At 51.6% G+C, this 26,779-nt stretch overlaps 1 long non-coding RNA gene across 1 annotated transcript; it reads left to right on the top strand.

The window, feature by feature from the left end:
- The first annotated feature begins 3,476 nt into the window (after positions 1–3,476).
- Positions 3,477–26,779, top strand: LOC311599419. The gene is made up of 5 exons (XR_014779887.1): positions 3,477–4,183; positions 4,794–5,068; positions 12,625–12,881; positions 23,073–23,527; positions 24,365–26,779. It is a non-coding gene; the product is annotated as an uncharacterized lncRNA (long non-coding RNA).

Below are 26,779 nucleotides of genomic sequence, written 5' to 3' on the forward strand. Positions count from 1 at the left end.
GGCTCGGTGTTCCAGCTGGTTGCGGCTTTTAATCCGGTGGTGATCTGTTTGCCAAACAAGATGGCTTTGTTATTCATAGACAAGGCCTGGAGAATTGTGGTTGGTGGTGGCCACCGGGTCTCTGCGTGCTCTGTAGGCTCCCTGGAGCACTGGGCCCCATGCCACACATACACACGCATGCACCTAAGAATGTATGCTGACCTGTGCGTCTCCTCATCAAACAATTCTCTGATGTCAGGCAGTAGTGAAGAAAGGCCCTCTCCTAAGTCGCCTTTCTTCCTAAGGGTCTAGTTTGGGACAGTGGCCCCGGAGCCCTTTCTGAGGGAGGGGAAGACACAGGCTGCCTGGGCCTCTTGACTCAGGGCCCCAGCAGAGATCTGCTGCAGCCATAGGATGCCTGATTTCCTGTCACCTACCACAAAAAACGAGAACTTCTCGGCTAGGAGAGTAAGTGGACTTTCAGGGAGCCAGCTGGGTTGGGAAGAAATGATGGAAAGGTGACTTTGTCCCCCTTTCTTTTTTGATGCTGGGGAAAGAATATGGGGTCTCCTGGTGCTGGACAAGAGTGCTGCTGCTCAGACCCCTTCCTTCTTTCTTCTGCAGTCTTTGTGCATGTGAATGCACAAGTGTGTGTGTGTGTGTGTGTGTGTGTGTGTGTGCGCGCGCGCGCGCGCATACACACATATGTGGGTATGCTACTGTGTACACACATCAGCCTAGATGTGGAGGTCAGAGGACAACCTCAGGTCCTCACCTCCCACCTTGTTTGAAATAGAATCTCTTTAGAACTTGGGAGGGATTCTCCTGTCTCTGCCCACCTCCCACCCCCACCCCCACCCGACCCCTCCACCTCACCCTAGGAACACTGGGATTACGGATGTACACAACTGTGATGGCTTTCCATGGGCTCTGAGGACTCAGGCTCAGGGCCTCACACCTGCACACAGGTGCCTTTCTTTCTCCACTGACCCTCCACTTTCTCCTCAGGCCCCTTTCACTTCCAACTGAGATCAACTTGCCTTGATATTAACAGTTACACTGTGCAGGGATGGTTACAAAGTTCTAGGTCTCAGTTTAGTTCTGTATGGCTGTAATAAAACACCAGGACCAGGGCAACTTATAGAAGGCAGGGTTTGTTTGGGTTTATGGTTCCAGAGGGAGAAGAGTCTGTGATTGTCACAGCTGTCAGGAGAGTGGCAGCGGGCAGGCGTGGCAACAGGAACAGCCAACAGCTCACATCTCAAACTGCAAGCAGGAAGCAAAGGAAGGGAACTAAAAATAGCATAAACTCTCAGAGCACATCTCTAGCAGCACTACTTCCAACAAGGCCACACCTCCTCATCCTTCCCAAACAGTGCCACCAACTGGGGACTGAGTATTCAAATGCCCCAGACTAGACGGGATATCACATTGCAACCACCACATTATGCAAGCATCACTGTGTCTTTAATTCTGGAAGGTTTTCAAAGGAGGTTGAAAACCTTTCTCTTCACAGGAGATCAGTCCTCCTTGGGTTCCTGGCTGGGCGTCCTGGGTGACTTACATCTGGAGTTCCTTATAGACCATGTTAGATCAGGAGTAGAGAGGCACCTCTGGGTGGCAGTGGCCATAGAAGAGATACCAAGCTTTCCTGGAACTCCATGCAACGGCTGTGTCTGTGTCTGGGGACATGGGCTGGTGCTGCTGGGGGCTCTGTGGACATTGTTCCTGCATAGCCTGGAGGCCAGGTGTGCATCAAGCGTTATGAGGTCCTAAAACAAAAGCCAAGGAGACATACGAACAGAGAAGGCTTCCTAAAATGGCCTTTAGCCAGGCATCATAGCACATCCTTGTCATCCCATCATGCAGGAAGCTGAGGCAGGGGGACCATGAGTTTAAGGCTAGCCTGTGCTACACAGTCTCAAAAATAAAAGAGAGCCAGAGACAGTTATGCTTCTTAGTAGTGACAAGGCCCTGGGTTTGTTACCCACCACCCGGGAAAAAAGTTACTTATACCGTGATGTTATAAAAAGGTAGGGACCTAGATAGATGTAACCTCCAAGGCTGGAAAAATGAGTATGAATTGGGCTTCTCAGTGTTTGGTTGGTGGAATCTAGTGTCTATCTGACTGTTACCTGCCCACAACTAGGCATTTTGGTGGTTCTCAGAGAAAAATAGGATACAGAGGACCCAGTGGGAATGGAGCACACAGAGGTGAGTGCTCCCATTGGTGAGTGTCCCCATTGAACAGAGAAGGAAGATCCTTCAAGCCGGTGACATAGCAGTTGCTCCCCAGAGGCTCATTAGATGAACAGGTGACTTCATGGGAATGTCTGCTGTAGGCTGGTGCTTACTGCAGTTCTTATGACACCTCCCCACCCTCACCCCCACCTCCAACCCCCACCCCCATCCCACCCCCACCGCCACTCCCACCTCCAACCCCCACCCCCACCCCCACCTCCAACCCCCACCCCCACCCCCACCTCCAACCCCCACCCCCACCCCCACCCCCACTTCCAACCCCCATCCCTACTCCCATCCCCACCCCCCACCCCCCACCCCCACCCCCACTCCTGACCCCCACCTCACTGAGGTAGGACTCATATATTCATTCATTTTTCTCCCCACTGTGACTAGGGCCAAGTTTTACTTTTCTGGTCCTCACCTGTAAATTACAGACAAGCAGGGGTAATCTCAAAAGGATTCTCTGAAAAGCTGACCAAAGCCTAGTGCTGCGAGAGCCTGCATGGGGAAAGGTGTGTATGTGTGTTTGAACTCATTAGTGTCCAAGGTCACACGGTGAATCGGAAGGGGAGACCCATGTTGGCTGTTCACAAAACCTTGCTCTAGCTGCCATGTGGTGACACAACCCTTTAATCTCAGCACTCAGGAGGCAGAGGCAGGCATTTGAAGTCAATCTGGTCTACATAGTGAGTTCCAGGACAGCCAGGGCTCCATAGTGAAACCCTGTCCTAAGAAGCAAACAAAGTAATTTAAAGGGGCAGGGAACTGTAGAGGTGGCTCGGAGGTTAAGAGCACTGAGTTCAATTCCCAGCAACCACGTGGTGGCTCACAATCATCCATAATGAGATCTGGTGCCCTCTTCTGGCCTGCTGGCTCACATGTAGGCAGAACATTGTATACATAATAAATAAAATAAAATCTTTTTTTAAAAAGTAATTAAAAACAAACAAACATCTTTCTGAGAGCAGCCTCCAGGGCCCACCAGCCTCCTTTTACAGGGACACTGAAGATCTATGCGGGGTGAGACTGGGAGTGTGGAATTTCTGCCTCCCTTGCAATAGCTGGTCCTTCTGGGTAGCCACTCACCTGTGCCTGGCAGTTGCGGTGAGTTTCTGGTCTTACTCTAGGTCTCTTGAGATCTCCCAGATAATAGAAGCACGGGAAAACAGAATATATAGATTCGTCCCATGAGCATCTTCTGCAAAGTAGGGATGGCTCATACGGGCACTGCGACGTGTCCTTGAATACTCAGAAGAACTCTTTTTTTCCGTGTGGGGAGAATGAAGTCTCTCCTTCTTGCTCCAGAGAGCTTTTCTCTGGTGACCAGGGACGGCTGCAGTCTCAAGTGTTGTGCTTTGCGCTCACAGAACCTCGCTGAAGTGTGAATTCCAAGTGTGTGGAGGGCTGGAGGTAGTGGGCGTGGGGCGAGTCTGCAAGGACCGTCCGCTGTGGCTGAAGGGGTTTCTGTTACCCAACGCAGAGATCTTTATAACTGCTGTGAGCAGTCTCTGTGAGCCTGTGGCTTAGTGCCTGGGCAAAATGGACCCCAGGGCAATTTGTCTCCGGAGCATCCCCTCTGAGCCTGGAGTCCATAAAGGCTGGGACGGGTTGAGAGGTGCAGTTCCCCTTCCCACAGGGCAGGGCGGTCTTCAGGGCTGTCTACCTTGGGCCTCTCGACCAACCTCAAGGAGGGTCAGAGAAGAAACCGTGAGAAATGGGAGGCGCGTGCCTGGCCCGCTGCCCAGACTCCTCCCTGCAGCGCTTGGCTCAGTACCTCAGTCTGAATTAGTACAAAAGCCCTGTCCCGCTCGTGGTCTCTAGCCCTGGGTTCCCAGCTCGAGAGCGCCGAGCACCCGCACGCCTCCGTCTCCCTCATCCCTGAAACCAGCTCTCTTGAGTTTTCAAGACCTACGGAACTGAGTTGCCACAGGGTCTGGCAGTGCCAGAACTTGGGGGCACGGTGAGTGGGGACAGGACACGGGGCCAGCGGGCGGTAGGCACGGCAGGGTGCTTGGTTCTTGGCGTTAGAATATTGGGCTGCATGGGACACCCTAGAAGGCGCTTCTATACTTCCGTGACCTGGACGTGGGACACTTCTGACCTCTTCCCAGGACGCTACCCCGCAGGCTGGGTATTCTGTAGCGTGTCCCCGTGGTGGTTTCTGTTTGCTTGTTATAGGCCCACTCGGGCTTTGGTCTCATGGCGGAGAGGCCAGGGGGGTCCCCCGGAAGGATCATGATGGCTCGGGAGTGCACACCACATCGGCCCTAGGGTGGTGCGCTCTGGAACTGGGCAGAGAGGAAGCAAAGGGCGCTGCGCAAACTCTGAGCTCTCGCCGGGGGAAGAGCCAACCCGGGCAGAGCAGGGGCGGAGGCGCGGGACCCAGTGTCTGCAAATTAAGCAATAGGACCCTAGCCTGGCTGCCTAGTCCCCTTGCGGTGCCCCGGCTACCTCTTCCCGGCCTGGCTAACGCGTAGACCAGCGTGAGCCGGGTGCCCGAAGCGCTCTCTGCCACCGTCCTTACGCGGCGCCCTGCCTTTTGCCCACCTTGGCCCCTTTTTTCTTTCCAGGTGACGGAGATGTGGCCGCAGTGACCATCTGGAACGACCCCAGCTCTGGTGATGTCCGGCTGGAAAGACGCGGCTCCCATCCCAGGAGCATCGCGTTGCCTGGGGGAAGATCGAGCAGGGGCTATGTCTGGGCTTGCCTGGGCTTGTTCAGAGCAGGGCTGCTCCCTTCAGCAACTACCCAGATTGGGGAGACGTGGCCAGAGTCTGGAAGCCAAAGCCAGGGGCTACAGGGGCCCCGGGGTCTGCGCACCTGCCCGCCCTCCCGTGGAGCTCAGGTAAACACTGAGCCTTGTGTTCCTGTCTGTGCGAAAAGCATGCGAAGGAGGCAGGAACTAGGCCGAATGAATACTTTAGTGATAATTACAGAAAACTGCTGGGTTATGCAGCCCTTGGAAGGCAAAGAATTTCTAAGAAGTAACAAAATGTCCTTTGATATCATCATCTCTGGAGAGAAAAGATACCATTGGGGGAGTTTTGCTTGGGCCGCTTTTTTTTCTTCTTTGATCTGTCTTGGGTGTGAGGAAGGCTCTGATGCTGGCTGGAGGGACGGCTCACCAACCTGGGAGTTGAGCTAAACCTGGTGACTCCCTGGTCCTCTTTGCCACCTATGAGTGGGGCACTGACCCTGTCACTTAGAGTTGTACTGAGAATTTTATTAGGCAGGAAAAAACAATGCGTGGGTCATTAAAGTACTCTATTTGAAGGGGGTGTGTGTGTGTGTGTGTGTGTGTGTGTGTGTGTGTGTGTGTGTGTGTTTGAGAGAGGGGGGAATATTACTATGTCCTCCAAGCTAGTCTTCAGCTCAAGGCATTTTCCCGCCTCAGCTTCCTGCGTGCAGAGGGTCCCGGCCTCCCTCCCCAGCCCCCTGTGGTGAGTGTGGTGCCCGGTGGCAGGAGCTCGTGTGCTGCCTAGCTAAACAGGGCTTTCTTGTTTTGTACTGTTCTTTGCCCCTTCCCAGATCAGCGGGGCAAAGTCCCAGGTCCCCCCACCCCCACCCCCTTCCCAGGCTAGTATGAAAGAGTTCCCTTTGGGGTTCTTAGTGTTGTTAATAAGAGAATTTAATCAACTCAGAAGGCAGCTCAAGGACAGTTTTATTAGAATGTGAGAGGGAAAACGGCATGGCAGACAAGCCGTAAGTGTCGCTCGGTGCCAGGAGGGAGCTAGGAAATAAGACGAGAACCACCATGCTTTTTGCTATGGAGGTGGCAGGGGTGGAGGGCTTCCGAGGGAGCGAGAGAGCCCAGAGCGCCGGAGAAAGCGGGCTTGGACCTCAGCCATTATCCAAAAGAAAAGGTACTAGAGAGAAGGAAGATGTCCGCCTTTCCAAGTTAGGACTCAGAACTCAGAGCAGGCGACTTTGAAATATCACGCTCTTGTAAGATGGATGGATGCTCCGCTAGTGGCTGCATAGAGGGAGGTGCTTCCGGGAAGGACAAGTGCATCGGTTCACTAAGAGGATAATTATTTCTTCCAATTTCTTGTCTTGTCTTCTGGAGAATCCAGTTCCTGGATGTGGGAGGGGGAGGGGTTGACTTCCGGCCAGGTGATTGACAGGCCCCACTGGATTAACCCTTGAAAGGAAGAGCCAATAGTGTTGTAGTGTTTTGGGGGTAGCTTAGGATGTCAGATCTCCACCCCTGGCCAGAGGTGGAACTTATAGTCTGTTCTTTAGACCAGGAGGAATTAGCTCTCCGTTAATGGGCCTCAACAAAGCCAGGATTCCCCCACCCTTTTATATGGTATTTTAAGTCTTACAGAGGTGATTTGAATGTTTCCATTTGTAGCTTTACTAGGGAAACAGGAAGGAGGGGTTCATCCTCGGTGGCCTCTAAGCCCCCTAATATCTAGCTACCTAACTGGCTAGGTGACTGTCTAGCAGCACCCAGAGGGTGCATGTCGCCATACCTACCCCAGCTCTACATCAGACCAACTACAGGAGCAGGCCTCTATAGAGACCCGGGGTCTGTGGCCTCTCTACAATCTATGCTTTGACTCATGAAGCTAGACGTGGCTGGGCCCTGTATAAAATGTCACATCCAGGGACACAGTGGCACAGTGTTAGGTTATGTGCGACCAGTTCTGAGAGAGCTCAGGGCCAAATGGCTGCTCCTTGAGCCACAGCACATGCAGCAATAGCCTAGCACAGCTGGGCTAGGACGGAGCAGGAAGTGTATGCATGGAAATGTTATTAACCTTGAAGGTTCATCTAGGCTGTTTGGGACAGGACCAACTGGTACCCCGGGACCTATCGGCATTAGATGCTGTATATTTTACTAACTGGCTACTCTCCTGAGCAATGCCAGCCTTATAACCAGTGGGCGCTGCCTTGGTCTGTCAATCTAGCTTTCTTTCAAATTTTAAGGATCCCTGACTAACAGGCGTGTGGTGGCCACGAGGACATTTTTGCTTCTCACCCCGAATCCTTGGTATACGTCACCAACCAATAATGCTAACGTTGACAAGCCCCTGGATTGTCTGCTCATAGCACACAGGAAGTACCTCTCAGTACCATGGTACCTTGTTGTTATAATGGACTACCCTTGTGACTGGCCTAGAAGGTGTAGCGAGATGCCCCGGGGTAAAAAGAGGCCACTGTGGTTATAGGACATGTGGCCTCTGACTTCAGGCAGATGTACAAGGAAATAGGTAGGACTCGTTTACTCCTTCACCAGGCAGTTGCCATGTACAGGGCATTACTAAGGATGGGTCTGACAGAGGAAGGTGGGAGCTCTGTAGACAGAAGGGCCAGCGCGTGCAGATGCCTGCATTTGGTGTGTTTAGAAAATATCAGGGAAGCTGCAGGTGGTTTTGCATGACACCTGGCAGCAAACATCAGAAGGAAAGATGGAAGAGATGAGACTATAGCCCCTCAGCCTGCTGTGGCCAGAAGACCAGCTCTTCTCAGAGAGCATAGCTTAGCCCTGCAGGTTCAGGGTTCCTCAGGTCTGCAGGCCTGCTGCACAGTAGGAGGGGTCATCATGCTGGTACCTATGGCCCTTATAGTGGGAGGGGTCACCATGCTGGTACCTATGCCCTTTATAGTGGGAGGGGTCACCATGCAGGTACCTATGCCCTTTATAGTGGGAGGGGTCACCATGCAGGTACCTATGGCCCTGGTGCAGCTCACTTTTCTCCTCCTACAGGGAACCTCAGGATTCAGGTCCAGACATGACTTTAGGCTCAAGGACCTGCCATGTCTCCCATCTTTGTCATTAACTTTGTGGATCTGGAAGTCGAAATTGACCTTGTGGCTCTGGTTCCTCATTCATGAAATTGGATGTATTAGTGTATAATCCAGTACCCAGAAGGCTGAGGGTCAAGAGGGCCAAGGGCCAGATCAGGCTACAGAGTGAGACCCTGGTTCAGAGGGAGAGGGAGAAGAGACACACTGTGCTTTTGTTAGTCTGGGAGGTGGTGGCACACGCTGTTAATGCTAGCACTCAGAAGGCAGAGACAGGCAGATCTCTGTGAGTTCGAGGCCAGCCTGGTCTACAGAGTATGTTCCAGGACAAGCCAAAAATATACACACAGAAACCCTGTCTCAAAAAACAACAACAACAACAACAACAACAAAAAAAACCCAAAACCAAAAATCAAAAAGCCAACTAGCTGTCAAGCAGGATTCCCCTGCAGGTGTGGGCAGGGCGTCCATGTTGCTCTTGGTTTGTGCCCTGTTCAGTGCATCCACTAAGGAGGAAAAGAGCACCCTCTGTGATAGAATCCGGTGGTTTTGGGTGTTTTTCGTTTGATTTTTGTTGTTGTTAAGTTTTATATTGTAAGTATTTCTGTCTTCCCCTTCCTAAAAGTTACTGGCTGCTTTAATTTTTTTTTTTAAGATCTAGTACTGTAGATATTTAAATTAAGCAAAATGCCCTGAGTTGGCATAAAAAAGACAAAGAGGGGTCTCTACAGAGATCCTTTGTGTGTATGTGTGTGTATGTGTGTGTGTGTGTGTGTGTGTGTGTGTGTGTGTGTGCACGTAGCCCAGTGTTAGTTGATTTTTTTTTTTGAAGCACGTTTGTCCCTAGTCTTGGCTTTGTTCTTTTTAAAGTTAAAAGTTTAAAGTTCTTTCTTGTGTGTATGTATGTGTGTCATGTTGAACATGTGTGCACACATACCTGTGTGAGCTTGTAGTGGTCAGAAAAAGTCCTTGGGTGTCCTTTTCTGTCCCTCTCTTTTGAACCTGGGGCTAGGCTGTCAGCCAGCAAAACCCAAGGCTGGGATTGCAGGAGAGTGTGGCCAAGCAGTGTGTGTGTGTGTGTGTGTGTGTGTGTGTGTGTGTGTGTGTGTGTGTGTCTGTGTGTGTGTGTGTGTGTTTCTGTGTAGCCCTGGCTGTTCTAGAAATAGACCAGACTGGCCTCAAACTCACAGGGATCTGTTTGCCTCTGCCTCCCAAATGCTGTGATTAAAGGCATGTGCCACCCCTGGCTTGATCCTTAATCCTAGTGCTAAGCTTCCTCAGATGGTCTCCCTGTCTCTCGCACCATTATTCATTAAGATGGAGTGCCAGCAGGTAAGACAGCCACGCCCACTCTGCTGTGCTCACCACTATCTCACCAACAGGACCATCTCATCATTTTGAAATCTACCACTAGTGAGGGAATAAAGCAAGTTTAAGCTCCTGGATCATAAGGCTCCACTGGTCCCCACAGTCTCAGTGAAGGGATGCAGAAGCTTCTACGACAACCTAAAGCAAACAAATCCCTTATCTCCAGCCCGGGAGTTAGGGCCCCACACATGCTAGGCAAGCACTCTATCAGCGGGCTACACCCCGACCCTCTTTTTGCTTTTTGTTTATTTGTTTGATTGTTTTTCAAGACAGGGTTTCTCTGTGTAGCCTTGGCTGTCCTAGACTCACTTTGTAGACCAGGCTGGCCTTGAACTCACATCGATCCAACCGCCTCTGCCTCCCAAGTGATGAGATTAAAGGTGTGCGCCACCACGCCCAGCTCCCCTTTTTGCTTTTTTCTCATTTATTTTTATTTTCAGTTTTTACATGCATACATGCGTATGTAGATACATGTTTGCATATGTATGAGCACATGTGGGGGGGGCGATGCATGTGGAAGCCATCCTCAATGGCTCTTCCATCTTGTGCAATGGGCAAGGTCTCTCAATCAACCTCAGAGCTCACCGATATATACAGACAGGGTTGAGATGCCCTATCTCTGCTTTCCAAGGTGGAACTGCAGTGTCCCACCATGCCCCCTTGGCCCTTATACAGGTTCTGGGGACTCAGACTCCAGTCCCAGGCTTGCTCTGCTCATGCTCTGACTACCAAAGTCCTCTGATTTTGATTCTGAGTCATGGTCACCGTAAGTCATCCATGCCAGCCTTGAGTTTTCCAGCCTCCAGCCTCCGACTCTGGAGGAGCTAGGATTGTAGGAGCTGGGATTGCGGGCAGGTCTGTACTATCTTCCTGGCCAGAGGATTGGTTCTTGAGAACTTGCTGGGGACAGCAGCTCAGGACGTGCTGAGTGTACATCCTGAACGCCTTTCCCGGTGCTCTGTCTGCTCTGGTACAAAAGGACCCTGCAGAGTTCAAAGACAGATGCGATGGCCTTTCAAGGATCAGGAATAATTTGTATTTGGTCCTGCCTCCTTTGTTTTCAGGTGTAAACCTGAGGTATCTTGTGGCACCTGCACAGGAAGGAGCCCCGACTTTGGCATCTGCTGAGGACTTTGCTGTGCCCTCGAAAACCGTTTAGGGACTGGGGACGTAATCCAATGGGTAAAATACTTGCCTGGCATGCGCCAGTTCACTTGGTCCCTACCACTGCTAAATTGACACAAACCTATAATCTCACAACTCAGAAGGTGGAGCAGCAGGGGGCAGGAGTTCAAGGGCATGCTTTTCTCTGTATTTTTTTTTTTTTGAGACAAGGTCTTACTCTGTAGCCCTGGCTAGCCTAGAGCTCTCTGTGTGGACAAGGTTGGCCCAAACTCACAGAGATACACCCACCTCTTCCTCCCCAGTGCTGATGTAAGCCACCGTGCCTATCACTCAAGGTCATTCTTGAGTGTGTAACAAATCCCAGGCCCGCCAGAACTAGAGACTGTGGCCAAATAAGTTGTAGCTCAGTGACAGAGTGCTTGCCCGACGTGTGCAAGGCCCTTGATTCAACCCCTAGGACTGTAGAAAACCCCAGTCCAGCAGCTTTTTCACTCTTTTGAAGCTGCTCATAAGCTACTTCAGCCCACAATGAATCAGGGTGGGGATGGGGGCTAGCCTTCCCTGACACTGTCTGGCCCCCCCCCCCCCGCCACCCCTTTCTCTGAAAAAGCACACTTCTCAGAAGCTTCCAGAAATGCGTGCGTGGCCAGCGTACTTACACTGCTAATTATTTTCATTTATGTGAATCATTTTCACATTGTACTGGGGCCAACACTTCTGTTTCCCCTTAAGCCTATGGAACGATCTAGAAGCACACAGTCTGGGTGACAGCTAGTCCCCATGGTACCCCTCATTTCCCGAGTGACCCTGGGCCAGGGTCTATCATCCCTCAACTTCCCGACTCACCTCACAATGAATCACTGCCTTCTGGCCTCCCTCTCAAGAGTTGCTAGTAGTTTCGAATGAGCAGGGTTACTCATCGCTAAAAAGCCCCGTCCACCCACATCCAAGGCTTTGCGATCCAGGTTCACAAAGGCAAGACGTTGTGTGTGAACCCTCACAAGCTTTCGAATGTCGTTGTGTTGACAGAGGGCGAAGTGGTGTGTGAAGAGCAAGACTTACGGAGCCTGTGCTCAACACAGGCGCTGTCAAGCATGGCAGACACTACCTTATTTATTGGGCCAGTGAAGTCCCTGAGGTGTCCCTTTTTTGAGCGTGTGAGGACACTGAGACGTAGGCAGGTGATAGCGTCAGGAATCAGTGTGGTCATAGTGGAGCTGGCTTGGCTTCGTGTCATGCGACTCAGTGTGGCTCAGAGAGGGAACCAAAATGGGTGGGGAGGTACCTAGAACATCAGGCCACAAGATTGGTGGGGACAGTCATGGCCGCCACTGATGTCCTCATGGTCGGGTCCCATTGCTGTGTATCAGATCACCGCAAATGCAGTGGCTTAAAGAGAGAGGGAGAGATTGAGGATAACCTGGGCTACATGAGACCCTATCTCCAAAAGCCAGACGAAGCAAAGCAAAAACATCCTACCCTCTTCCCCCTGCGCCAGACCGAGTGTGAGTCAGTGGACTATGGCGTGGTCGACAGCCTGAAGGCCTGGCCTTGGGCCACAGAGCTTTTTACACATGCCCACGTGTGCTCTGAAGTATCGTCATTGCTTCCGTTGATCTCACTTCCTGGGTCTCAAAAATGAAGGTGATTTAAGCAGCCCTCTCCTTCCTTACCTCCTGTGTGGCCCTGAGTCATGGGGGGGGGGGGAGGCGGCGCGGCAGGCGGGGGAGGGGGCAGGGCAGCACCTCCATCCCTAGTTGGGTAGCAACTGAGTGTAAAGTAGACTCCAGTGCAGCGGAGTTCACCTAGGGTGTCAGGATAAGAGGCGAGGCCGACTGAAAACAAGGCTCGCTTTCACTCCTCGGGTGTGTTCAGTGTGAATTGTGTTAGCTACTGACAATTGCATTTCTGCGGGCTGCAGATTTGGGGAGAGTGGAGTGCGTGCTTGTCTAAGGAGAGCACTGACTAACAGAACTCCATGTAGGGGAGGGAGATGGCGTTCTGAGGGGACAGGAGTTTGGGCTGACCTGCCTCACACAACCCGTCTCCTACCCCGCGGCTATTGACTGGGCTCGTTCTTAGCTTCAGGGATGTGTTCAGAAAAATAACCACAGACCCGACGGATGAAATCAAGGGGAATTGTGTTCTCTTTCACAGCAGTTCTGGAAGCCAGAAGTCTGAAGCTCAGCAGAGTCCACCCCCTCTGTAGTCTCAGCTTCTGAAGACTGCCTGGGTTTGTAGGTGCGTCCCTCCGGCCTGTGCTGCCTCAATCTGCCTGACCACGGGGGTACCTGTTACCGGATAAGCTCCCATTGATCCAAGATGGCCATCTCAAGAGCCTAGCCGTGCGACCTTAAGGAGTCACTTACACGGGCTCCAGGGCCTTTGGGGGATGGTTGTTTTCGCTATTGTTGGTAAGTCTATTTGTTTATTGTATATGGGTGTTTTACCTGTATGTATGGCTATGCACCGTGTGTGTGCAGTTCCCGTGGGAGCCAGAAGAGGGTGTCAGATCTCCTGGGACTAGGGTTAGAGATGGTTATGAGCTATCATGTGGGTGCTGGGAATCAAACCCAGGTCCTCTGCTCTTGCAGCCAAGACATTAACTGTGCTCCGTCTCTCCAGCCTCCTATACCATGTCATTTGAAGATGACTTTTAGGCCCATACCTTGTGTTTCTTGATTTATCACTGATAAATCAAGGGGGATAAAAGCCTGTCCTGTGCATCAGCTTCCTGGTTCTTCTGTCCCAGACTGGACAGGCAGACAACTGTGAGACTATCTATGTATTTACCCACACTGGTTACAGATAACTGAGCAGAGGCAGGGCTCGAATTCCCCTGGTGCCTCCCTGAAGCAGCAGAGTCACTGGGAACCATGAAGTCTGAAGTTGGGGTGAGGGCGTGGGTAGAGAGGCAGATCTTGGATTTGGAACATGTCAGCGAGTATGACAGTTGTCAACAAGGGTGGGTGAGGAGGCACCGAGCTCACAGGGGCCTGGTAGGCAGAGCACGGTAGCACAGTGTAATTCTTTGTCGCCAACCTTGGAGGCGAGCAGAGGTTCTGGATGGATCTCACAATCCTTTCTGTGTCATCGGTAGATCGGCCAGCCTTTCTGTGTGTCAGGAGATCAGCATTTAAGCCATTGGGAAGTGGCTTATTTCGTTCCTGAGCCCCAACTCCCAGCTGCTTGCTTGCCTGCCTGGGGCATTATAGCCTCTCTGATTTGCCTGCACCCCAAAAGGGAACTTCAAGGCTTGATGCCAGGGTAGAGAGCTGGGGTTTCCCCACTCAGACCCTCTCCTGCTGAGAGTTCCTGTGGTGGCAGGCCACTTGCTGGCAGGAGATGTGCAGATGCTGAGCAGGCAGCTTCCCCCTCTCCCAGGGCTCCTTCTGTGGAGCATAGGCCTGTACTCCTGTAGCTAGCGCCTGAACTTAGCTGGAGAAGAGGGATGGCTCTGCTCGGTGCTGTCTCCATCCCTTCTGCCTTTTGGTTTTCTCAAAGTCCCATTTAGGGGCAGATTTCTGGGATCCAATGACTAGGATCAACAATGTATTTTCTCAGCTGAAACACATATGAGGATGTCCCTAAGCAAGTGAAACCCCATTTCCCAGGATGGGGTAGAGCTACCCAATAGCCTGCCTTTGTTATTTGATTTGATTTTTAATGTGTGCATGGGTGTGCGTATGTGTGTGTGTGTGTTGCTTCTCTCTCTCTCTCTCTCTGTTTTGCCTGCATGTATGTCTGTGCATCCATCTGCATGCAGTGTCCATGGAGGCCAGAAAAGGACATTGGATCCTCCGGAACTAGAGTTCAGACAGTTGTATGTCACCTTATGGGCGCTGGGGATCGAGCCTAGGTCGTCTGGAAAGGTGTCCAGTACTTTGAACCACTGAGCAATCTCTCCCGCCTCCCCTCAATCTGATGTCTCATTAAAATTATAGAGCAAATAGCAGTATAATAAAATAATAGATTTTTATGATAAAATAATCATTAATAAAAATCATCACAAATTAAACAAAATCAACAGTAAGGAAGTCAGCGGAGGCTGGGGCCTAGTGCCTAGCACGCACAGTCCCCAGGTTTAATTCCCAGTACTAGGCATGATGGTGTGTACTGGGCATGATGGTGTGTACTGGGCATGATGGTGTGTACTGGGCATGATGGTGTGTACGTTGTAATCCTGGCAGGTGGAGACAGGAGGATGAGAGACTCAAGGTCACTCTCAGCTGTGTAGTAAATCAGAGTTCAAGGCCAGCCTGGCTTCATGAGACAGCAAAACAAAACCAAAGCCAAGTACCTCAGTTACAATGAAGCTCATGGTCTCAGCACCGAGTGTCCAAGACCGCTGTCTGTCCCGGGTGTCTGTCCTTCCTATCCACGGGCCTCGCTCCTGTGTATCTTTGCTGAGCCTTTGGCAGCACAGGCACCCCTCCACGGAGCATGGCATGCGTCTTGGGTTCCAAGCCTCAGTCTCTGTAGGGCTTTTGCTTCCAGTTGAGAGCTAGGTCCCCATGGCAGGGGCCTGCCACAGGCAGTTAGGATCCCCAAGACAGGCAGACCGTGATTGCCTCTGCCCAGTTCTGTGCTTTGAGATGTCTCGAGGCCAGTGTGACTCTCAGCACAGGTGTCTGCTGAGGCCTGTGTGACTCTCAGCACTGGTGTCTCCTGTGTCTCGGCCACAGGTTGTCCCTGCAGATCCTGCGGGGTGTTCACCTCTCTGTTTTTCCTCCATGCACTGTCTCTAACTGCTATGAAAGCAGACATGGATTCCTATCCTTGACAGGGTAGCCACTGTGTGGGTCAAGTGCAGAAAGATTGGAGTGAGATGAAGCGAGCAAGCCTCTTACTTAAGACAAAGAATTTTGAGTTCTCCTTGTCACCTGGGAAGCACCTGCCATCTGTGAGGTCACTAGTGTGATGGTGATGAGAACCAGCTGTGGGATCACTAGTGTGATGGTGGTGAGAACCAGCTGTGAGGTCACTAGTGTGATGGTGGTGAGAACTCTCTGTGGGGTCACTAGTGTGATGATGGTGAGAACCCTCTGAGGAGTCACTAGTGTGATGATGGTGAGAACCAGCTGTGAGGTCACTAGTGTGATGGTGGTGAGAACTCTCTGTGGGGTCACTAGTGTGATGATGGTGAGAACCCTCTGAGGAGTCACTAGTGTGATGATGGTGAGAACTAGCTGTGAGGTCACTAGTATGATGGTGTTGAGAACCAGCTGTGGGGTTACTAGTGTGATGGTGGTGAGAACTCTCTGTGTGGTCACTAGTGTGATGGTGGTGAGAACTCTCTGTGGGGTCACTAGTGTGATGGTGGTGAGAACTCTCTGTGGGGTCACTAGTGTGATGGTGGTGAGAACCAGCCGTGGGGTCACTAGTGTGATGGTGGTGAGAACCAGCTGTGGGGTCACTAGTGTGATGGTGGTGAGAACCAGCTGTGGGGTCACTAGTGTGATGGTGGTGAGAGCCCTGTGTGCGGTCACTAGTGTGATGGTGGTGAGAGCCCTCTGTGCGGTCACTAGTGTGATGGTGGTGAGAACTCTCTGTGCGGTCACTAGTGTGATGGTGGTAAGAGCCCTCTGTGCGGTCACTAGTGTGATGGTGGTGAGAACTCTCTGTGCGGTCACTAGTGTGATGGTGGTGAGAGCCCTCTGTGCAGTCACTAGTGTGATGGTGGTGAAAGCCAGCTGTGGGGTCACTAGTGTGATGGTGGTGAGAACCCTCTGTGGGGTCACTAGTGTGATGGCAAGGAGCTCTTAACACCAAGGCCCCTCTGAGCTGAGGGTCACATGAGTAACTAGGGGTGAATTCCACAGAAGGAATGGGGTTTTCAGAGGACCAGAGCAGTTTCTCTACCACACGGTGTTGACATTTAGCTCCCAGTCCTTGACTGTGGGGACTATCCCATGTCGTTGGACGCTGAGCATCTCCAGTCCCCGCCCACTGCAGCAAACACATGTGTCTTCAGACACTGCCAAAGCCCCCTGGGAGGCGAACTGCTCTTTGTCGCACAGCCCTGGTCATGGGCTGCAGCAGTGGGCTTTCTGGGACTGCCGCTCAGTGCCCGAAGTGGCTGCTTCCTTTGTCCCTTCCCAAGAAGCTGACCTCACTGGCTCTGCAGGGTGCTTCGTTGACTCACCACTGTAACCACAGGCAGCGTTCCCACTTGGGGAGATCCCAGATGACTTATCATGGGCCTCAGTATGTAAATACATAATTTCTTTTCTTTCTTTCTTTTTTTTAAAATGTGATTATGGCACATATTTTGTCTTTTTCTTTTTTAAATTGATATTTAAAACATTTTTACATATGCATTTATATTATTATACGTATATAAACTAAACTACATAGAGCAAGAAGAACCATAAAACAATCAGGAATTATATTAATGTTACATTCACAGTGTTTGGGCTATTTGTACTTTTTTTTTTCTAAATTGAAGCTAGTAAACACTCTTCAAGAATCCCCCCAGACACCTACACACATGCGCGCATGCTCACACACGTACACATGTGCACACACACAGACACACACACACACACACACACACACACACACACACACACACACACACACACACACACACTTTAGCCTAGCCTGGTAAATGCATCCTTAGCCCAGTAAGGGCCTGCTGCAGCACACCTTTGCCTTGAGGTTTTCTGCAGCTCTTCCTGGTTTGGGCCTGGGGGCCAGTGGGTGATGTAAGAGCCAGAAAAGTCTGAAGTTTTTCTTGATTGTGTTTTTTGTTTTGTTTTGTTTTTTGTTTATTTGTTTGTTTGTTTGATCCAGCGTCTGGTGTGGGAGGAAGGCAGAAACTTGACTGTGAGGAAAGAGGGGTCAGGATCTTAGACGGACTATCGGCACCTGCCCAGGGTACTGACCCAGCGTGGAGCTCTGGCTCTTTGAACAAGGCCTGGTGTGTCCGCCAGTTCCTCCTGGGCTAGCCGAGCGAAGGTGCTTGGCTTTGAGCTGAAGCTTCATAAAGTGTTCCTTGGAGCTGGGCACACCCTGAGTGAGGTCTGAGACCTGCTGGGCCACACCCAGCTGCCGGCAGCTGCCTCCTGTTTGCCCGGGCTGTGTGAATTTCATCAGGGCTTCTCTCTGCTCCTTTCGCTGCCTCTTTGCTCATTTAGGAGACGTGAGGTCTGCTTTTCTGGTTGGAGTCTTAGAGTTTGGAGTCCACATTGCATCTGCTGGGAAACCCTCATGTGACTCCAGTCCCCCATCCCCCCCCCCCCCGGGCTCTCGCTGTTTCCCTTCTGCTGTGTCTCTCAAAGATACCCCGTCTTTGGACAGCTCAGAAGCACATGGTCAGAACCCAAGAGTCAGATGTCCAGCTGGCTTCGTTGCAGAGACTGTGTCTGTGACCTTCCACCCAGACAGGGCTGTGTGCTCAGATGGTCCTGGTGACTTAGGCTTGCCAGGCACAGGGGTCAGAGGGTAGAAGGGAAGAGAAGCAAAATCTGCCTGCTCGGGAAAATTGGTCCTGGCTAACAAGGAAATTGCCAGTGATGCTACCAGCCCTGGTGCCCTGCCCCCAGCTATGCCCATCGGCACCCTGGTGAATCCATCAGACCAAGCCATCCCCCAATTCTTTCTGAAGTCTAGGAGCAAGAGGGATAGGTGGACGCAGTGTGCTCAGGGCCGAGTTTAAGAGAGGAAGCTGTCATGGCTAATAGCAGCCTCTGTGCTCCTAGGAGCAGCTGCCCCCGCCTCTCCATGTCCGTAGGCAGCTCCAAGTCCTGCAGAGTCCAGTGTCTGGGCTAGAAGGAGCCAGCCCCTGGATGGACAGTGAAACTGCTTTCTCCAAATAGCCGCCCACAGAGAGAGCACCCTTGAGGTTCGGCCCTGACCATGGCCAGGGACAGCTCCAGGCTGCAACCAGCCTTGCCCTCATGACTGACTGGACAGGTGGGCGGGCATGCTCAGGTGTGGGCACTGGGGATTTTCCTTCTTCTTTTCCCTTTGTTCTCCAGTAGCTTTGGGTTAGCATCCAGATGACTCATGGGAGGCAGAGTTCCAGTGCCTGCTTCCCTGGGCATAGGAGCAATGGGGGGGAAGGGACAAGGGACAGGTGAGTGCGCACCTCTGGAGGGGACCAGGTAGCTACTGGCAGCTAGCCCAGCTCCTAGCAGCTGTGCCACGCCTGAGGGGCCAGTGAGCTGAGCAGGTCAGACAGGTGGAGCCAGCCTGCCTGGCTGCCGGTCCCCAGCCACACAGGGCCTCACTTGGCTTACTGAGCAGGGAACCACCCTGATATTTCTTCCACTGCTTTAGTTCCCTGGTGCCTTTAGGGACCATTTCCAACATCTGAAAAGGACACTGGCAGCGGGGAATGGATCAGGAATTTGCTTGGAGAGACACTGGTTGAGTTCAAGTGTAGGGAGATGACCTTAGCCTTGGAGAAGCGCTTCTGACTTGCAGGCCCTTGGGTTCTGAGAGGCGGATCTCACAAGGAGCCCCAAATGCTTAGTGACAGATTGAGGAGGTAGGTCCAGAAACCTTAGGGAGATTTGTCACTGGGAGAGAACTGTGGGAGCCTTATTGGGTAAAGCGAGTTTCCCTTCCTGGGGGGGGGGAGGACAGGGGTGCCTCCTCTCAGCGCCAGCACCTGGCTTTATTGGGGTGAGCTTCTTTGGTTCCTGTCAGGGGGAAGGGCTAGACTTCCTCAAACACAACTGTAAATTACACTTACTAGGGGTGGATTCTCTCCTCACTGATGGTGGACCCTCAGCCAATCTCTGTTTCTCCAGACAGTCTCTGGCGACCTCGGGCCTGAGGCAGGAGGGCAGCAGCGGGGTAGGTAGATTTAGCAAGGAACTAGCCCACGGGTGCCTCTCCTGCAATCAGATGCCTGTGTCTACTTGGCCGTGTTTACTGTCTCCTCTCAGTGGGCCACGCCCTCTTTGCCAGTTTCATGGAGCTATTCCATCCAAGGGCAGAGTGGTAAGGGGGAGCAGCCTCTTGGTGTGCCACTTGAGCGATTGTTGCGTTTGTTGTTGTTATTTGGTAAGTTTTTTTGGGGGGGAGGGGGGGGAGGGGGGGAGGCTGGTTGCTTTTGTTTGTTTTGTTGAGGACAGGGTCCTATTTTGTAGTTCAGGCTGGTTCAGAACTCACTCAGTAGCTCAAGCCAGCCTTGAACTTGGGACAGACTCCCTGTCTCAGTCTCCCAGGAGCTGGAATTACACGTGTGCACAGCTGTGTCAGCTAGAGCAGACATGATCCAAACGTGCTGTGGACAGAGACGGCAGTGATGACAGTGGTGCTGGCTAAGTGGTCTGTCTTACTTGGTTTTGGGTTTTTGAGCTTGGATTCAAGCTGGTTGACCTTCCTGCCTTTTAGCTTCCAAAATAGCAACACGGCAAGTAGGCAGGCAGTTACCATCGTGCTTGGCGTAAACTAATCTCTCTCGCACTTTCTCTACCCCCACCCCCACCTCACCAAACCTAAGGTCTCGGGCGTGCTAGCTCAACCACTGAGCTACACTCTCAAGCCAACACATTAAATCCACGAAGCAAGAAGTGCAGAAGTCGGGCAGCTTGACTCTGAGACATCCTCAAGGCCTGGCCTTCATCTCCTGCCAGCCCGCCTCACCCGGGTCTGTTTCTTTCTGCTCTCTCTGTACATTGGTGGGAACCTTTCCCAAAAGTCCAAAGGCTTTTTTTTCCATGCACCCCATTGGCTAGAATTATATATTTCACGCCCAGCCCCCAGCCTGTCGGTGTGGAGGGAAGGTGTCACCAACGGTTTTATGACTAGTGTGAGCGCAGGTACCAAGGAGGCCAGGAGAGGCTGTCTGCTTCTCTGGAACTTCAGTTATTGGTGGTTGTAAACTGTTTGGTGTCAGAGCTGGGAACCGAACTTGGGACCTCTAGAAGAGCAGCAAATGCTCTTAACCACTGAACCCTTGAGGTTTTGTGTTTTAGTTTTTTTAGGTTAGCATACAAGGTGACAGTCCCTCACTGCATCTTCATCCTGTGTGTCATTCTACTTGGTTCTCATGTGCCCCTCCCCCACCCCAGCCCCCTTCTCGGTTTCCCTCCCTTCCCCCAGGCAGTCCCCTTCTGCTTTCTTACGTCATGTACACCACGACTACTAGTTTCTCCCTTATGATCTCTTCCTCCCCTCTTATGATCCCCTTTCTATCTTCGTGGACCTGGGAGTGTTCCCTCCACCCCCCCCCCAACATGTAGACATGCATTCTAAACACAGGTTCTACACATAAGAAACACGCAGCATTGGTCTGAGTCTGGATGCTGCTGCTTAACACAATGGTCCCCAGTTGCGTCCACTTTCCTGACATTGTCACAATTGCATTTTTCTTGATGGCTGCGTAAAACTCCATCCTGAAAAGCCAAGGATGAACCTTTAATCCCAGCACTGAAGCAGGCAAGAGGATCTCTGTAAGTTCGAGGCCAGCCTGGTCTGCATAGTGGGTTCCAGGACAGCCCGGGCAATGTACTGAGACTCTGTGTCAAATATATATACTGGTTCCACTGTCTATGATGAACAGGGCAGCAATGGCCATAGATGTGCAGAGGTCTCTATGATAGGGTGGAAAGTCCTTTGGGTAACACCCTCAGGGAATGTATCTGGGTCATATGGTACCTCTATTTTTAGTTTTTGAGGAACCTCCATACTGACTGATTTCCATAGTGTCAGCTCCCTTTTCATATGATTCTCTTAACGCAAAGGCAGTCTCACACAGCATGCTGTATTCTTCGTCTTTCACTGCCCAGAGAGACTGTTCCTTCCAGAAAGTGCCTTTTCTCTCTTCCTTTCCCTCCTCCTCCCTCCTTCCCTTGCCTTTGCTTTCCTTTGATTAGCCATCCAGTGCTGGCTGCTTGATAACCCATCCGTAGACCCAGGAAAGGCTGAGGCTGAGAGCTGCCTCAGAGTTTAGGAGCACCTGTTGCTCTTGCAGAGGCCCTGGGTTTGGATCCCAGTGGCTCACAATCATCTGTAAGTAATTCCAAGAGGATCCAAGTCCTCTTCTGGCCACCAGAGGACTGTATGCACCTGGTGAACGTACATACACTCGTGTGGGTAAAGCACTCATAAAACACTCAATACACAAAATGCTTTGAAAAGACCCAGTAAAGGAAAACATGAAATCCTAAGTGGAAGATGGTGGAGGAGGGGGTCTTGCGCACTGTGGCTTCAGATGCTGATTTCAGTGCCCTGCCACGGGCATTGTCATGAATGTTGACTCATCTCCTGTACCCATGTGATGTAAGGAATATCCCCCCAATTGTCCCTGATTGGTTAATAGAGATGCTGAAGCCTGTGACCAGGCAGAAGAGAGGGAGGCAGAGCTTAGGTTCTCAGGCTTGGGGTCTTAGAGAGGAAGCGGGGGGAGAAAGGAGTCGCCATGGGGACAGGATGAGTGGTGAGTGTGTGGCCATGAGGACAGACTGGTGGAACAGAAGCTGCCCCAGACAGGACGACTTACTGGCAAGTAACTTGGTATGTGTAGCTTGGAGATAACAAAACAGCTTAGAGGATTGTTATCTGCCCAGCTCCAGTGGTTTAGGCTTGTAAACTAAATCATAGTCTGTCTGTGCCAGTGTTTTTGAGAGCTAACCGGGTTAAGGACAAACCGTTGCTTTATTAAATATGTGACACTAAGAAGGTTGACAGTGGAGGACCTAGCTCCACCAGAGCAGAGGCCACAGGCTGCTTGTGGCCAGCAGCCCCAGAGGCTGCGAAGTCATCTGCCGTTTACCGGGGCCTACCTCGGGGACCAGTGGAAAGACAGACATCGAATACCTTGCTCTTTTCTCCTGGAAAGTGCAGGCAGCTTCTGAAATGCCTGGGCTGGGCAGTACGGAATGGTGCTGTCTCCTCACTCCCAAAAGCAAACCTGGGAGTCTTTCCTTGTCTCTATGTGGGTCTCCTGGCTTGCCTGCAGCTCCCTATGTACTCCAAGGTGGCCTTAAACTTGCCTTGATCTTCCTACTTCTCCTTCCTGAGTGCTGGCATTATAGGCTGGCACTGTCACACCCAGATCTTACCCTGACTTTTTAGAATTATTTATTTGTTTATTGAGGTTTTTTAAAAATTAATACTTAGATTTTTTTTTATTTCCTGCATGTATGTGTGTCTGTGCACCACATGCAAACCTGGTACCTGTGGAGATCAGAAGAGGGTATCAGATCCCGCTGGAACAGGAGATAAAGATGGTTATGAGCCACAGTGTGGGTACTGGGAACTGAGCCCAGGTCCTCTGCAAGAACAACAGATGTGTTTGTTTTGTTTTGTTTTTAAAGATTTATTTCTTTTTATTGAATATGAGTGCTTTATCTGCAGAAGAGGGCATCCGATAACATCATAGATGGTTGTGAGCTACTATGTGGTTGCTGGGAATTGAACTCACGGGCTCTGGAAGAGCAGGTGGTGCCCTTAACCACTGAGCCATCTCTCCAGCACCACTGATTTTTGAGGTTCAAAGCTTCCAAGTCAATCTTCTTGAGGCCCACCTCTAACACCAGCGCCCCCTGAATTAGGCTTCTCTCTGTTGTCTGTGTCACGGCACGAGGTCAGCTACAGGGGACGTGGGTTCCTGCGCCCTCAGCCACGGTTACCTTCCCACTCCCCAGCCAGCCTTTCCAAGGACATCGGTGCAAGGACAGAGCAATTTCTTCAAGCTCTCATGGCAAAGCCCAAGAGGATGTGGGAAGTGTGGTCATAGCCTCGACGACCATCCTCAGCCCTGGTCACAATCGTGACAACTGTCCTCAGCGTCCTCAGCCCTGGTCATAGGAGCAACGACCATCCTCAGCCCTGGTCACAACCTCAATGACTGTCCTCAGCGTCCTCAGCCCTGGTCATAGGAGCAACGACCATCCTCAGCCCCTGACCCTCATTGCCAGTTGGATGCTGCAAGCTCTTGTCCTTGCGTTTCCCAGAGACACTTAAAGAGAGGAGGCCACAGCCCACCCACCCTCGGTCTCTCATGAACATGGCTTTTCTTCTTGAGGCCACCTCTCTGACCACCTCCTCGGCCAGGCTTCATTAGAGGACACTGATGTGGCCTTTGGATTCCCACACACAGGTAGGGGGTGGGGAGGGCTCATGGGGTTTTGGTTTCTCACACTGATTGTGCCAGTGGAGCTGTCTTGCTGAGCCAGGTGGCTGCCATGAGGCTCCTCCCACATGTAAAGTTTTTGTTTTGCTTTGTCTTTTTTTTAAAGGCAGTGTCGTGTACTGCCTCCCAAACACTAGGATGACAAATATTGAGACACTATGCCAGGCTCCTTTTTAAAAGTTTTATATTCATTCATTCATTCATTCGTGGGGTGTGTATGTGTGTGTGTGTATGTGTGTGTGTGTGTGTGTAGGTCAGAGGACAACTTGCAGGAGTCAGTTCTCCTCCCACCATGTGGGATCTGACTCAGTTTACCTTGCTTGGTAGCAATCACCTTTTCTGGCTGCCCTATCTTACTGCCCCTCCCCTCATCCCCCCCCCCTTTTTTTTTCTCAAAACAGGGTTTCTCTGTGTAGTCTTGGCTGTCCTGGACTCACTCTGTAGACCAGGCTGGCCTCGAACTCACAGTGATCCACCAGCCTCTGCCTCCCAAGTGCTGGGATTAAAGGCACGCGCCACTATGCCCAGCTTACTGGCCCATTTTTATTTTTAAAGATTTACTTATTTTCAATGTGTATAAGTGTTTTGCTGGAAGTGTGTACACTGTGTGTGTGCCTGGTGCCCCCGGGAGGCCAGAGGAGAGTGTCAGATTCCCTGTAATGAGTTACAGATGGTTGAGTTGCCATGTGGGTGCTCAGAACTGAACCTGGGTCCTCTGCAAGAGCAGCAAGTACTCTTAACCACTGAGCCATCTCTTCAGCCTCCGTTCTGTTTTTTGTTTGTTTGTTTGTTTTTGTTTTTCAGTTTCACTGTATTGCCCAGACTGGTCTTGAACTCTTGACCTTAAAGGAACTTCTTGACTCAGCCTCCTAATGGAAGCCAGAGGTATTCCTGCGGTGCTCGCTGCCCTCCAGCTGAACTGTTGACTAGTGTGTCCTTTGTGGGTGCTGGGACAGGGAGGCGCTAGTGCCCCCTGCTGCTTCCCTCCTGTGTCGGCATGCTGGCTTCAAAGTGCTGGAGGAGTCTGTTGTGCCTTGGTAGGGTCTGTTGCACGTCTCAGGATTTCTCCCACAGCCTCTCCACCCTCCCGCAACTTTGTGCCAGTCCACAGAGCCTCAGCCTGCACGGTGCCGGCCAGCTGTGAGTGCTTCTTTGGCAGTGTCTTAGCTGGTTGTTGTGAGTACTAGTGAAAGAAGCAATCAGCAAGTATACTGCCCTAGAAGTGCTGCACGTTGTTGGGCCGAGAGGAAGAAGAAGAAGGTCAGAGATGCCCAGACCTTCGTTGGAAGCTGCTCTACCATGCCTGTGGGTAAGGGATGCTGAGGGAGGTGGGCTTCAGCACCCTAGGAGGAGCATGTCGGGGGAGGCATAGGGACCGGGGTGTGAGCTACTTCTGGTTGAGAGAAGTTGCACATAAGGGTACTAATTACAGCACTTATGGAGCGTGTATGTTGTGTGTTTATCCTCCTAGCCGAGCAGCTGCCATCTTGGGGTACTTAGCCGCACCCCCTTGCGTAAAGATTATCCCAGCTGGCCTTGTTCACTATTCACACCTCCTGGCAGGGCTCACACAACCTTCACCTCGGGTTCCAGCTGCCTCTGTGCAACTCTGCTCGGGGAGGGGCTAGACTCTGTAGGGCAGGGGAAAGGGCTGCCATTTGTGCAGCTACAGGAAGCCTTCATCCCTGCTGGGTAAGGGCTTTCCACTTGCCACCTGGTGGGGAGGCACACCCACACCCCTGTAAGTAACCCCTCATCTATGTGGCCAGCATACTCACTGGTTCCCCAGAGTCAGCTTTGGTACTGTCATGCCTCAGTTTGTCTGTGTGACCTTAGGAGGAGGGCTGGATGTTGCTTACAGCTTCCCCTGGGAAGCAACATTAACAACAGTTAAACACTAGCTGGGAAGCGAACATATGCCCTCAAGGGTATCCTGTGATCTGCATCTTCCAGACAGACTCAAGGGTCCAAAAACAAAGGCGGCCAAGGATGCAGGTCACAGTGAGGGCCTGGGTGCAGGGGGTCATGGGCTGCTATCCCTGGAGATGAGCCCAGGGCGCAGCTCTGTCTTGCTGGGTGAACCCACATTGTCTCATATGAGGAAGCATATTTCAAATGCAGCCCAGAAAACCTGGATGAGTCAGGCCTGGTGGCTTAGGACTGCAATCCCAGCATTCAAGAGGATAACTAGTTTGGTAGCCTGAGCTCATAATGCGTTTGAGGTCATCCTGAGCTCTGCAGTGTGAAACCTTTGAGGGGGAAAGAAAATGGTACCTCATGCAAATTTTCCTTTTCACAGCCAAAGCCATGTCCAGGACACCTTGAGACCCCTGGTGGTAACCTCTGCCATTTGGGGTCTAACCTTAGACTGAAGATAGACACCCCTCTCTTCTCTCCCTAGTGCTTTTTTTTCCCAGTTATTATTTTCTTTTTATTGTGTGTGTATGGGGAGGTGTGCATGTGCCGTGGCTCATATGTAGAGGTCAGAGAACAGCTGTATGAAGTAAGTTTTCTCCTTTCACCTTTACGTGGGTTCCAGACCAGATCGGCAGGCTGGCCAAGCCTGCGTGGTAAGCTCCTTTACCTGCTCAACCGTCCCAGTGGCTCTCTGGGTTCTAGAGACAGGATCTCAGTGTATAGCCCTGGCTAGCCTGCAGCTTGTCATGAGGTCCGGGCTGACCTCAAACTTGAAGCAATTCTCCTGTCTCAGCCTCCCAAGTGCTGGGATTAGGGGCATAGAGTCATCAGACCCAGCCCCTTCCCCCTCTCCTAGTGTCAAGGCGGGGTGTGCAGCCACACTCTTCAGCAAGCTGCTTCCCACAGCAATTGACCTTTGCACCCAGGGCTGCCTTTAGAGAGGGCCGCTTTGTACTGAGGATCAGTGGATGGGCCATGCCCCATGCCCACTCAACCACCCAGGCCCTCAGCTCTCCAGCCCTGGGGAGCCAGGCGTGGGCTGAGTGAGGCTGAAGAAATGCCAGGAATGCCGGGCAGTGACAGGAGAATTCAGTCTCCCAGAGGTTTGCCTGCAGCGTCACATGAGAGAGCCTGCTAGCACAGTCTTCACATTTTTTTTTTTCAGTTTTCCCGTAAGTTGGGAATGTCCGACCCTCCCCCGGCGATTGACTGGCCCTGCATATTAAAGGGGCCACACTCTGGCTTCCGGTGTATGTTAGCTTGAATTCAAGTGATATCATTAAAAAAAAAAAAAAAAAAAAA

This window comes from Acomys minous, assembly GCF_964271855.1.
Source record: "Acomys minous genome assembly, chromosome: 6".
Taxonomy (NCBI): domain Eukaryota; kingdom Metazoa; phylum Chordata; class Mammalia; order Rodentia; family Muridae; genus Acomys; species Acomys minous.